We start from the raw sequence: 12957 nt of genomic DNA, 5'->3' as shown, positions 1-12957 counted from the left end.
TGTACATCTGCTTGGGCTTCGGTTTCAGTTTGGATACAGTTAGCATGATTTAGCCTAATGCTAAGTTAACAGTTTCAAAGGTTGCAAGTAATTTCTCTGTACATTGTGAAATTGAACAAATTAAGCATTTATTTCGCTGCTTCGTTTCCATAGAGATCCATGACCCTAATGTTTATCCACATAGTGCATATTGATTACATGCTGATAATCACTCCGTCATTTTATTTTTATTTTTTTGCATGAAATTGATGGAGAGCTAAAAACAAAAACATACATACAATAAACTTTTTGGCACAAAGCTTGTTTTCTTCTGCTTGTACTGTATGTCATAGAGCATTATTACAGCAGTTGTAACAAAGCTGAGCTCTTTCAAAAATTATAATAAAAATGGTAAACTGTAAAAAAAGACTGTGTTCTGTCATCTCTAAAATGTAAGTAATGCAATTGTGAGGAAGGGTGTGTTCATTGACTACCGTGTAGCATACTATTCTTGCTTAAAAGTAATTTTATTCTTCCTTCACTCATATTGGTGATGACTAAAGATTTTGAAATAATTCCTAGTGAATAATAGATTCACTTACTTTTAGCCATGTTTCTTCATGTGATTCTGTCATGAAGATCTTATAATTTTCCTAAATGTATTCATGAGATAATTTCCCTGACTAAGTTTTAGTGTATATATTGTTCACAATTGCAAATATTTGAAATTCAACATCTAAGTTGTTTTAAAAAGCTTTGATTGGGTGTATGAGTCATACAGTATTTTGCTATTCCAAGATTGCTTAAAAGAAGCTTACAGTTTTTTATTACTAGTCGCATTTGCAAGTTCAAAATTGTTGTGTTCTTACTCCGCAATACTCATTTTTAAAGCTTCTTTTTTGTGATCTGTACTGTTATGTGACTTCTTTGTCTGAAGAGGAACACAAAATTATACTCGGAATGAGTCCAAACATTGCCAATGTAGAGACACAATTTTTGCAAGTAAATATTTCTGGAAGATCAATCAAATACCTCTCTCATCAACTGGCCATTTCAGATATACTTTGACATACGTACCTGAATTTTCTTTGAATTCCCATGAAAGCAGGGCTTTATTTGGAGTAACTTTAGAATTGGAGTATTTGAATGCTGAAAACTGGTGGAGGAGTGATTTAGAACAGGTCATTTGTAAGCTGAAGTATTTTGTGCTGTGTTTTTTTTTATATAAACAGCATTGCATTGCATACTAGCTGGTTTTGCATTGGCAGTTTTCTTATTCCCTTAATGGTACTGGTGCTTGAACTAATGCTTTTAGGATAGAATTAAGATGAGTATATGATTCTCATACTGGAAGTTCTATAACTAAATCAAAAGTGTCTTTCTGACATATGAGTAATTATATACAGTGATGAAAAATTAAAGCTCTGAGCTGCTAATACCCCAAGGCAGCTGTTCTGTTTTGCTGATACGTCATGCTGAATTAAAATAGTCACTTTTGGCCTGCTCACCTAATTCACATACTCTCTAATAGTGTAATACTTTATTACATTTTGGTTGACCTACCCTTTACCTCTAATAATTTGTGGAAGATACAGAAGCAAACAAAAGCTATTGACCTCATACTCCACAGCATTGTAGTGCTTACTATAATTTAAAAAGAAAGTTATGTATGAGAATGTGTTCATCCACATAATCTCCTGATGTCATTAGAGTCACATCCAGCATTGCATTTCATATAATGTATTTTAACTGTAAGTACTTAAATCTATAAGAAAGACTTCTGTAGGATTATTCACATGCAAAACTCAGAATATGCTTCAATTCTTTACAGATTTGAAACTTGGAAGCATTTGAATTGAATATACAAATTGAATATACTCTATGATTTCTACTCTGAGTTTTTGTGCTGTGTGATAACTAAAAATAAGTATACACTAGCATAGCCAGAGGAAAATTACATATATTTTACAGCAAGCTGTAAGTGTTCTACTGAATTTATTCAACTCAATTCAGTACTGTGTAACTTTCCTTCAACAGATTTCTTCATGTCTTAATTGCCAAATATAAAGACTCTTTTCAAGTAGCATTTCTAGGGCGACTTTTGTCAGCAATATGGTTAGTAAAATTAAGTTTACTGATGTTGGTGTATCTTAACTGCCATTTTCATTCACCTCTGTACTCTCAGGCAGAAAATAACAATATATTTCCAAAACTTATAACCCAAATACTGCTTTCAGTTGTGTTTTCTCATTTCAAAGTAGCTACTCACTTCCTGAATAGTTATTGTGGAAATACTTTAAAGTAATTGAGAGCAGAGGATGGCCAAAGTTTCCATGTTTGTACATTTAAATTGTCTGATTTTCATTTCCAGTAGTTGGCAGATGCTCCTTCTAGCAACCTGACACAAAGCTATGAAGTTGTACCCACTAAATTATTGTACTGAATAAACAATAGGCACAATTAAATGAATGGTATTTTTTCAGAGCAGTTCCAACATTTAGATGAACTAATGCTCTGACAACAAATACTGTCTTTAGAACATGACAAGATTTTATATTACACCCTTTGTAAAGATGTGCTTAAAATTTAGCAACACTATCTAGCAACCAAAAAGAGTAATTACAGCTTTCTCCTTCTTGTACGTTGTGAATTCATCTAACAGAATAAACACAAGGATATCCCTTATGTTTTATGATGGCTTGTTCTTCTGCCTTTTTTTCACGCAGAGGGACAACCATACCTTACATAGGATCCCAGCAGAAAAAAACCTAGAAATTCCCGGAAGCCCTGCCATCTGTTGGAGCATAGCAGGATGGGAGCTCTCAGATATGTAGGAGTTATTGGTCCATCACCTCTTCTACACTTTCTGTAAAGAACAGAAGATAACACACAGCCTTCCATTTGAATTTTGGGTAAGCCCCTTTAACATAATTCTTATACAAGGATATTGCTGGCTTACCTGAGGCCCTTTGAGATCACTAGCTTGTGATCATCATTATTTTACTGCATTAGATAAAAATAAAGTAGTGAATATGCAGCAAACTAAATGGCACCAAATAAACACAGGTTTTGCAATTTGTCTTCATGTATGAGTTTCATACCCTCAGACAATAGCTAAAGATCATTGTTATTTATCAGTGCACAAATTTGGCAGCATAAAATAAAGGTTATTCCTTCAGCAACTGTATTTACAGAGACAGTGTCCTGCTGGCACCCCTTTAACAAATAAGGCAGTTTCATCAGATATCCCTGGCCTTGTATAAAAATACTCTGTGTCTGCTTCTTTCCTCTTTAAAAAAGAAAAAAATAAAAGGTGGAACAGACTGAACAGACTGAAGAAGCAGAATTAAATGACATGAAAGTATTTCCTGTGCAGTCCTTTTCACTGTACTACTTTAGACAGATTATCATAGATATGAAGATAACCACTCTCTTTTTCAGTCTAGATAAAGAGAGAGAAAAGGCAAATTTGTTATGAAGGAGCATATAGATTGAAAATAATCTTATGGCAAACGGAACAGTGAAATAAGAGTAGAAAGGTCACGTTAGACAGCATCTGGGTGGATTGTGACAAGGAAGAAATTGAGATGAATGACTAGGCTTAGATTAAAGATTCTCAAAAGAGTCTTGCAGTAGAGTAATCATCATTGCAAAGGTGATTAAAATAGCACGCTTAGTCATGTTGTATCCACTAATCTGGAGATAGCACATTATTATACAGTGCTTATTCACGTATGTAGTGCAAGAAGGCAGATCTGCAGAATTTTAAAATGTTATATTCCAAGAGGCTTGTGAGTCAAGTGAAGATTATGGAACACCCATTTAATTGCCACAGCTGCATTATGCACATTTCTGCATTCAAATACTAGAATCTACTTTTCTAGCTATTTTAGCTCATTTTACCTTCATTCTCTTCACTCTCTGCTAAATCAACTCAAGCTCAAGGCCTTCAGTGAAAAATGACTTTCTGCAGTCTTCCAGACCTCCTGCACCCAACTGGTCTGCAGCAAATCAGAATACTGCAGCACATCTCAAGAGGAAAAATATTCTGACTGAAGAAAACGTTGCAGACATTAATAGGCCAACATACAATTATCTGCTCATGAAATCTTCCTAAAATGTTTTCATCAAATTTTATTTAACAGTTATGCTATTTAATCTATCCAACCATCTCTTTTAATTCATGTAACCAATTCTTAATCAGATGCACGGTCTGAAAATTCCTGCATGCATACTGAAGTATTGGAAAGATAAACAGATTCACGTGCATGTTTCTGTCAACTTTATGTTCATGTTCAGTCATACACGTGGACACTGAAATTCATTTAACTGAAAATATTACCATCATAAGCAACTAAGAATGAGAAAGCAGAACTGTAAGACTGTTTTATCTTTGATGCTTTTATTTCTGAAATGATAACGATCTCAAAATTAGAAGAAAACAATCAATGTATTTAGCGAAAGTTTTTATAAAAGTTGAACAATTAGAAAAATACATATATTGTCTTAAGTTCAATACTTCTGTTCCTTGATTACTCAGTGTAACAGCTAAACATGGAGCATAGTTTTCGAGGCAGTTGTAGTACTCTATGTAGATATATTTGTGAAGACCTAATTTCTTTAGCATTTACAAGAAACAGTGGCAATCAACTTACTTAGCAAGAAGCAATATAGCTGTGTTATTGCACTCTGCTTTCTTTAATTTGTCCTATCAAAAAGTTGTGTGTGTTGGACAGGGTGCATCTCCCCTCTGGTGTAATTATTATGCTGCTAATCACCAAACCACAGTGTGCTAAACTGTGCTGCAGAGACACTACTGAAAATTCTCAGATAAAAAATTGACGATAGCCAATTACATATTTTTTTCTCTTTTTCATACATGATTCTGATTGATATTACCTGTTCCTTGTTCTAGTCTAGTCTAGTCTAGTCAAGTCTTTTTTTTTTTTTTTTTGTAGATGTAGTGCCTGGAAAAATGATTGCTCTGGTGTAGTCACTCTCAAGCCTCTTATGACAACCGGAAGATTTTTAAAGATTATCTTCCATAATTTCACTAATAAGGAGCATCTGCCTACAGAACACAACTATAAAAATCAGTCCTAAGTTTTTATTTTTTTGTTAACATGTTTCAAGCAGTTTTTTCATTGCTCCAGTTTGGGCAATAGATGTTGATTAGTTACAAATTTGCATGAGTTATGGGACAGACTCAGATTGTCATGTCCTTTCAGCCAAAGAAATAAAACTACTACTGACATTTGCTAGCCCTGAGATGTCAGTCTGTTGTAAGGAGCAGTGCCAAATTTGATAACATCCAGAGTAAATAGGCAAGATCTTTTTCTCTCTTCCTCCTCTTCATCTGTGAAATGTATTCAACTCAAACAAGATATTGGCCTCTTCCCAGGGGATCCAGAACTTCATATCCCTCGAAGCTAATATGCTTCTCTGTTCTGCAGCAATATCATGAATATTATTCAAGAGTCAAGATACTGTCTGTTCTGCCAGAGAAAAGAAGGCTTTTGCCAGATCTTAATCATGAACCATATAACCTAATATTCTATGTTTAGAAACTTCTCATCCAGATGGTGTACATTTCCTTTTCTCATTTTAGGATTTCTTCTACTCGGTTGGACTGTTTATGTTATTCCTTCCTGTTTTTCCCTCCAATTCCCTTCAAATAAGACTCAGAATTATTCAATACATTTGTGGCAAAAATTCAAAATCCTTCTCAAAGTAAAAGTCTCCCATTTGCAACAGTTAGCCGGCCTCAGGGTAAGAAGCAGTATTTTTAGGTACTGTAGTGCCATTTTTTCCCAGAGGAATCCAAAAATATACCTGAAATTATTTTATAAGTACTCTGAATGTTCTGTCATTTCCTTTTATTTGAGGTGGCAGTAATTTTGATGGATTCACATTGCAAGGTTACATTTAAACTTCTTTGCACTGATAGATTACAGTGAAGTTTTGAAAATGAGAAGTTTGAAAGGTGTTGTTCCTCGGAGACTGGACTGGCAAGAAAAGAAATCATAAATCATTATTGCATAATTGTAGGGACATATGAGAAAAGAAACAAAGTTGAATAAAACTCCAAGCTTGGTAAAAATGCTCATCAGAAGGGAACGGAAGAGCTTTTTCCTCTTATATTCATGAGAGAAACATCATTCTCATTCTTTCAGAGATGTACAATTTTACTGGGAAAAAATTACCAAAAAGCACAGAAATAAGCAGAAATACTGTCAGGTATGCAATTGAGCATGTTTTTTTCTCTTGGGTGAGCTAACCCACCCCAGATTTCTGAAGGTGCACTTGATTGCAAGGTTGCAATGTCATGAGGCTGATGAAGGTTTTTATTGCTATCTCTTTGCCAAAGGGAACCTTTGCTTTTGCTGTCACTCTAGAAGCTGACGGAAGAATAGCAATATGCTGAAAAACACAGGAACAAGAGTGAAAAGGAAAAATAGATAAGCAAAAAATAAAGTTTGAGTGGAGGGAAGTGGCAGTGAGAGTTGATGTGAAGTCCAACAAAACATCCGTAGTAAAACCTTGATCTGATATTCCATTGTTTAGGCACTGACATTGCAGCTACTTATGAAAGAGTGTTGCTCAGTGTTAGAGTGTTATTCCCTCTTCCATTTCCTTTCCTAGGATTCATAGCAAGATATTCTGATAAGACACAGAATTGTGGAAAATGGAGTATCTTAGAAGGGTGTCACCAAATCCATAAATAAGTATATAATTTGATACTGTCTTCATAATGATGATTATAAAAATGAATCGTTGTAGCCTTGATTTATTGTTGTTCTATTAAATCTTTGGACAGGGGGTCTCCAAGGCTGCAGGAGCTATAGGTGGGGTTTTGCTCTCTCTCCTTCTCCTACTGTCCAATCAGTCTGATCTCATGAACTACCATCCTGAGGGAGCTGTGCCACAAAGCAAAGGCTGTAGTTAACTCTGTTAGTAAGCTGTGATGTGAGTTCTTCCTAAACACCTTTCCTGCGATACTGGCCTATAAATGCCCGTTACCAATTTGTCTTGGGCTTTTAGGACACCAGCTGACAGCTATTGTCTGATTCAGCATTTATGACTGGGGACAGTGCTGCAAACTTGGGGGATGTCATCTTTCAGGCATTTTACATCCTCACTGCGGGGAAACTGAGTAGTTACTACACACTACACAGCTTTCAGAAGAAATAGCAATAGGGAGACCAAGCAACTGGAGGCAGATGAACAGTACGAGACCATTGCATCATGTACAGAACCCAGAACAAGGTTCATGTTGTGGTTACTGTGATACTACAGTAGTGTCAATCCCTAATAATTCTGATGCACTTCAGTACTGTCCTTTTTAGAGCTTCAATGGTATCAGCTGTGTAATACAGTGTTAAATGGTGATATTTTATCTACAGTGATGAGCATATTCAATTTTTGATTACTAAGGAAGGGCAAACTGCTTTTGGGTCATACATTTACATTTACTTGTTGCTAGACAGATTGGGGAATTAGGAGGATCATACAGAGCCTCTGCTTCCTTTTCAGATCTGAAAACCTTCAAAGCTGACACAAGCTGTTAATATCAAGTTGTTAATACTGCCATTGAATGACTCTGGAGTGGCTGTGAAATGTATTTCATGGCTGCCATTCTAGCTTCTATATTTGTCACAAATTTTTAGTGATGTTGGTAAAAACATTGTGTACTCAAAGGCACAATAATTCTCATGTCTGTAGAGCTGATGTTTCCAAAAATGGCTTGAAGAATGCTGGCAGGGCTGCAAGGAAGTTTGCAATGAGAACTGGTATGCTTATCTGGTGATGGAATGTGAGCTTTGAAAGAATGAACAAAATGACCAAAAATGGTTGAAGAAATACATAGGCAGTTGGAATCAGTTATGAGAGAGAAACAGAAGTAAGGATGAACATAAAAAAAGAAAATGTAATAGTAAACAGATTAAAAATGACTAAGGGAAAATTAAAAAGAACAATGCAGAGGAAAATGAATGATAGGTAGGATCAGAAGGTGGAAAATCTCAAAACTAGTAGATAATTAATTGGTATTTTTTCCCCTGAGAGAAGATTATTTTTTAACTCCATTTTTTCTCTAAGGCAGTTATTGACAAATACTGTATACCTCGACAGCTAGATCACTTGTTTTTGCAATTCTACTGTAACTGGCAAAACACGTTTCAAATATATTTTAGCTATTAAAAGTATTTTTTTTTTCACTTTCCACTTATTATTCAGCAAATAAAATAATGTGTCTTTTCTTGGATCAAAAGCCAGTCTGCATATTTTTTAATCAGTAATAAAATAAAGCAACGTCTAGTGTGGGACATGACTTTTTTCATTATTAAAGATAAATCAAGTTTCATGTGGAAAACATTTAGATGTGTACAAAAACACTTAAAATCAGCAACAATTTACTTAGGGTAAGTTCAGCAAGGTGAGTTTTTGTGTTTTTTATGTACTGGTTTTACCAAGTTTCAACTTCTCCAGGTGTTTCTCCTTCTCTCCCTAGAAATTATGTTAGAAAGGTGGTATCTCTTAAAGAGTGCCTTAATGAGCAAAGCACTCACACGTCCCAGAGAAGATATGGATTCCCCATCCCTGGACATATTCAAGGCCAGGTTGGATGGGGCCCTGAGCACCCTGATCTGGTGGGTGGCAGCCCTGCCCACGGCAGAGATGTTGGAACTGAATGGGCTTTAAGGTCCTTCCAACTAAAGCCATTCTGTGATAATCACACACTACTCTGGACAGATAGTGACCCATTAAGGGATTTTGCCCTGGTGAATACTGTTATAACTACTGAATAAAATTCCTGAAATGACATTCAAACATCACTTTTCCCTTTAACTAGGATTCAAATTATTTCTAAACAAATTTCAAAATGATGTTGAATAGCAGGTGAGAACATTGGTGAGTAACAGTGCAATGCATATGAGTACTTTGCTGTGACTAGATCAGCAGTCATGGTGACTAATGACAGTGAAAGTTATGGAACATTGTCAGAACCTTTATCCATCAAAGGAAAATGGAGATGAGACCAGTCACTACTTCTACATGATATTTTTCTGAAGTGGCTTCAGCTAATGGGTTAAGACTGGTTTTGGACACTTCAGAGTATCCAGGCAGTTCAACTGCCTGGAAATCTAAATGACATTGTATCCTGGGCTCTGATTATGTATTTCGAGGTGTTGAAAGTATAGAACCATTGCCATATGGCAACCTACTTTCTATACAGTTGCATCAGCATATGATCAGCCATTTTAATATTGATAAAACAACCACAGATCATTTTAATGCAGGCAGGGACACTGATAAGTCAAAATATGTCTGCACTGGTCATAAAAAAGATGGATTCCAGTTTTTTAGGCCCTACATTAAATAGTCATGCATAGCTAATATTTGCCCTCTCTGTACTGGGGAAAAGACACTAGAATTTCCAGCTGATTAGGTATAATTGATCCTTTAACATTAATTAGTAAATGAAAAGGTCCGTGACATTTTGAAATTTCATCCTGCTCCATACAGTGATAAATGAAACTCTTCCCTGATACAGATGTTGAGCAGTATGATTCCAGAACTTATTTTGAAAGATCACCTTGCTTCATGCTTCCCTCTTTCACAAAAAAAATTTATTGTTTCTATGGTGAAAGAAGTTACTTGTATCCAAATTACAGAACTGCACTTATTTCATATGGTAGATTTTATGGTGTTTACACATCAGAAAGATACTTACACAGAGGTGATGGCTGGGGACCAGATATACAGAGAATTTTCAAATGCTCTCAGTAGACTACAGAGTTGTTTCTTCAGATGTCCTGTGGACTTAAAGATCATCGACAAGTAAACACTGTGCTTTATTTGGAAAGCAGATTTCATATTGTGTATGTTTAGTGTTTTATTATGCATATCTTATATATTACATAATAAGGTATATAGGTTTTTTTTTTTTTAATATGTTGTTAGAGTGATATACAAATGACATTTTTCAGTTTCATACAATTCTAAAGAGTAATAAAGCTTGGTAGCTTTGGTAAATAACAAGATAGTAAACTAGAAAACTAAACTAAAGTGGAAATAGTCAATGTGCAGGATGAATGCGTGTCTGTACAACTGTGGACCACAGTGATTTCTAGACGGATCAGAGGTGTCCTTGTTGTGATTCACAACATGAAAAGATTTTATCTTGAGCAATTAGAAGAATGAAATTGCTTTCAGTGGTCTGTGTTCTCAAATGGTTTCAGGACAGGGTGAGATAGGTTGATACACTTAGCACTGTCAATCAAAGTTCTTCACTTGGCTCAGAACTGCATCAAATGCAGTATTCATTCCTGAATGCACCTTTTTCCATCCAGTCTTCATTTTCTGACATTCTGCTAGTTCTTTTCTCTTATTCTTCTCTTTTAATATTTCTTTTCTGTTGTTGTTCAGCTGCTGTCTTGAAGGCATAACTGAGTTTTGTTAAAGCAATACAATTCTCCAGCTTTGTTTGCTTTTTCATCCCTTAGAGATGTATGAAGATGATACTACTTTTTCCCCTTCATGTTGTGCAATGCTTGATGCTAAAAAATAAACATTTTGGATTCCTTTTCTATGGTATATTTTCCAGGAAGAGGAAGATTCTAAAGTTTGTTCATTCTAGTATGCTTTTCCTACAATACACTGTAACAGTAGACTTTCAGTGACTACTACACAGTTTATTAAGTCAAGACAAAGGCTTCTAAAGTAGGAAGACTAGTATCTACATTTCAACCAAAATTAAAATATACTCTTAGTGAAAAAGGGAGAACTGGGAGGATGCACTGCATTTGTAGTGTTTAAGTATCGTCTGCACAGTAATGAGGGAATGCACCACCACAAAAACATTCTATTAGTTTCTATGTATCTTCTCCATCTCTTTCTTTCAAGTTCCTCAGTGTTTTGAGAGCAAAGATTTAGCAAATGGCATAAAACCTAAGAGTAACCCATGAGCGTTATACAGCATTTTCTGCTTTTTGCAGGCAAGAATAATGACATAGGGGATCAAATCAGCAGGGAGCAATGCATATGCATGAATAGGCTCAAAGAGATCTAGTTCACTGAGACATATTCAACCTTTCCTTCAGCCCAGGACTGCAAAAGATAAGCTGCTACTATCAGATTCTTCTGAATGGAGGAGGGGAATGAGTTACGCCAGAGAAATGCTCCTTCCTTTTAAATGACACATGATTAAGATATAACTTACAGTATTACTAATTGATTCTCTATGAACAAGATAGCAGATATAAGGAGTTTCTTCATTTCTCAAGCAGTGTTCTGCTAGTGATACCAGATGTAGTTCATAAACAGAAAAAGAAAATTTATCACCCAAGTCTTCTTATTATACAGAGGACAAAAGATTTAAATGGTCCTCGAAAAACCATTCTCCGTGAGATACAGAATGATTAATACTAGGAGGATTTCATAGAAGCTAAATGTTTAAGCTAGACCCTGACCAGCATCTTGATCCCATGTGAGTGCTAGTACAATGTGTTTCTGCATGCTTAGTGTACCTAAAGTGTCTAGACAAATTTCTGCCTTCTGTCAGAATATCACGAAGCAGCTGTGGCACATTATATCCCCACAGACAAATCTGCTTTTTCACATGATACTGTTTTAAAATGTATGGAAAGTATTGTTAATTTGTACTCCTTAGTGAAAGATGAAGCTCTGTCATGGGAAATTTAATTGGCCAGGATATAGCTTGGATCTATTTGAAAAATTGGTGGATTGTTTTTTATTTCATTTGTGCATTTTTTCAATGGCTTTCGTAAGGCTAATTTCATCCGCAAAGTTAGAGGAATTGCAAACAATAGTGGCTACTGCTCTTTTACCAAAAGTTGACCTCCCCTTATAATCTTTTTGATAATGATGTCTCTGACTGTCATTTTAGTCATATCAATTTATTTGCCATTTACCTTTCATAGATTGCCTATTCATAAAGGAGAATGTAAATACACACTTCAGATTAATTAAAAGTTAATTTACAATACGAATAAGGCACGTTTCTAAAGCAACCTAAATTTATAATTCTTGTGATTATGTTTTATCGCTTATGTTTGTGACAACTGTAGAAAAATATTATTTCTCAGTCATTATCTGGATGGATTAACCAGGAAGGAGGAGAGGGATGTAGGGCAGTATCACTAGTCCTTCTCTGAAAATTTGGTATAAATGACAGCAGCGGTGGACATACAGTTAGCAGGTCTCTAACATGCTCTAGTCCTTGAAGGATCTCAATTCATAGTTTTCAAAGCGGTATTAATTAATTCTGTCTTCTAGGTCAGCTGCTCAGTTTGGCAGAACAGCATTTCAATACCCATTCAACTATGATTCAAATATACTGTGACTGTCAGTATTTACAGAGGGCACCTGAAGAAGGAATGGTTATTGAATATTTATGTACTTTCACCTTATCTTTTCAGGTGAAAGGGAACAAGATTCTGGCCAGAATGCTGATAAGGTCAGAAATGGTCTGCGAGTTCATAGAAAAGGGCTGAGACGTTGGAAATACCATGGCCTGCCGTTCGTGTCTTTACTTTCAAGATATGTTTGAATTCAGAGGGGAGGGCTAACAGGGGCACAAAAGGCTGCTAATGGGAAGTCTAGACAACTGCAGTTCTCTGGAGTATGAAGTTTCAACCTCTCTCTATTTAGTTTGATTTAATGCTGCAGAATCAACTTCCATTTTTACAAGATGGTGATGAAATAAGGGAAAGATTACCTACATAGTGTAAAGCCAAGCCTCTATATCTTATTCCTTAATTTTTTCATTTATAACATCAGCTCCAAAGCAAAGAAAAATAGTAATATCTGTAGAAATTATTTAGTTATCATCATGTATATCCTATCGCAAATTTAAGTGTTATTTACAAATGAATTTCACTGAAAAAGCTTTTATAAACTTCACTATAATAATATCTTACAGCCTTTATGTGATTTTTAAAATGAAGCTTAAAATAA

At 35.3% G+C, this 12957-nt stretch overlaps 1 protein-coding gene across 6 annotated transcripts in view; it reads left to right on the top strand.

Annotated features, from left to right (window-relative positions):
• ANKS1B (ankyrin repeat and sterile alpha motif domain containing 1B) overlaps positions 1–12957 on the top strand; it is a 409696-nt gene that overhangs the window by 281842 nt on the left and 114897 nt on the right. Inside the window, exon 1 of one of the 6 annotated variants that reach the window (XM_090140285.1) lies at positions 2872–2891. The exons of the other annotated variants lie outside the window; for them this stretch is intronic. The gene's annotated coding sequence lies outside the window, so the exon portion shown is untranslated. Of the gene's footprint in view, positions 1–2871; positions 2892–12957 lie in introns of those variants that run through there. 6 annotated transcript variants of the gene reach the window in all.

The sequence above is a fragment of the Phasianus colchicus genome, chromosome 1 (genome assembly GCF_987193195.1).
Source record: "Phasianus colchicus chromosome 1, bPhaCol1.hap1.1, whole genome shotgun sequence".
NCBI lineage: Eukaryota > Metazoa > Chordata > Aves > Galliformes > Phasianidae > Phasianus > Phasianus colchicus.
Note: the sequence above shows the minus strand (reverse complement) of the source record. Positions and strands in the feature narration are given on the sequence as shown.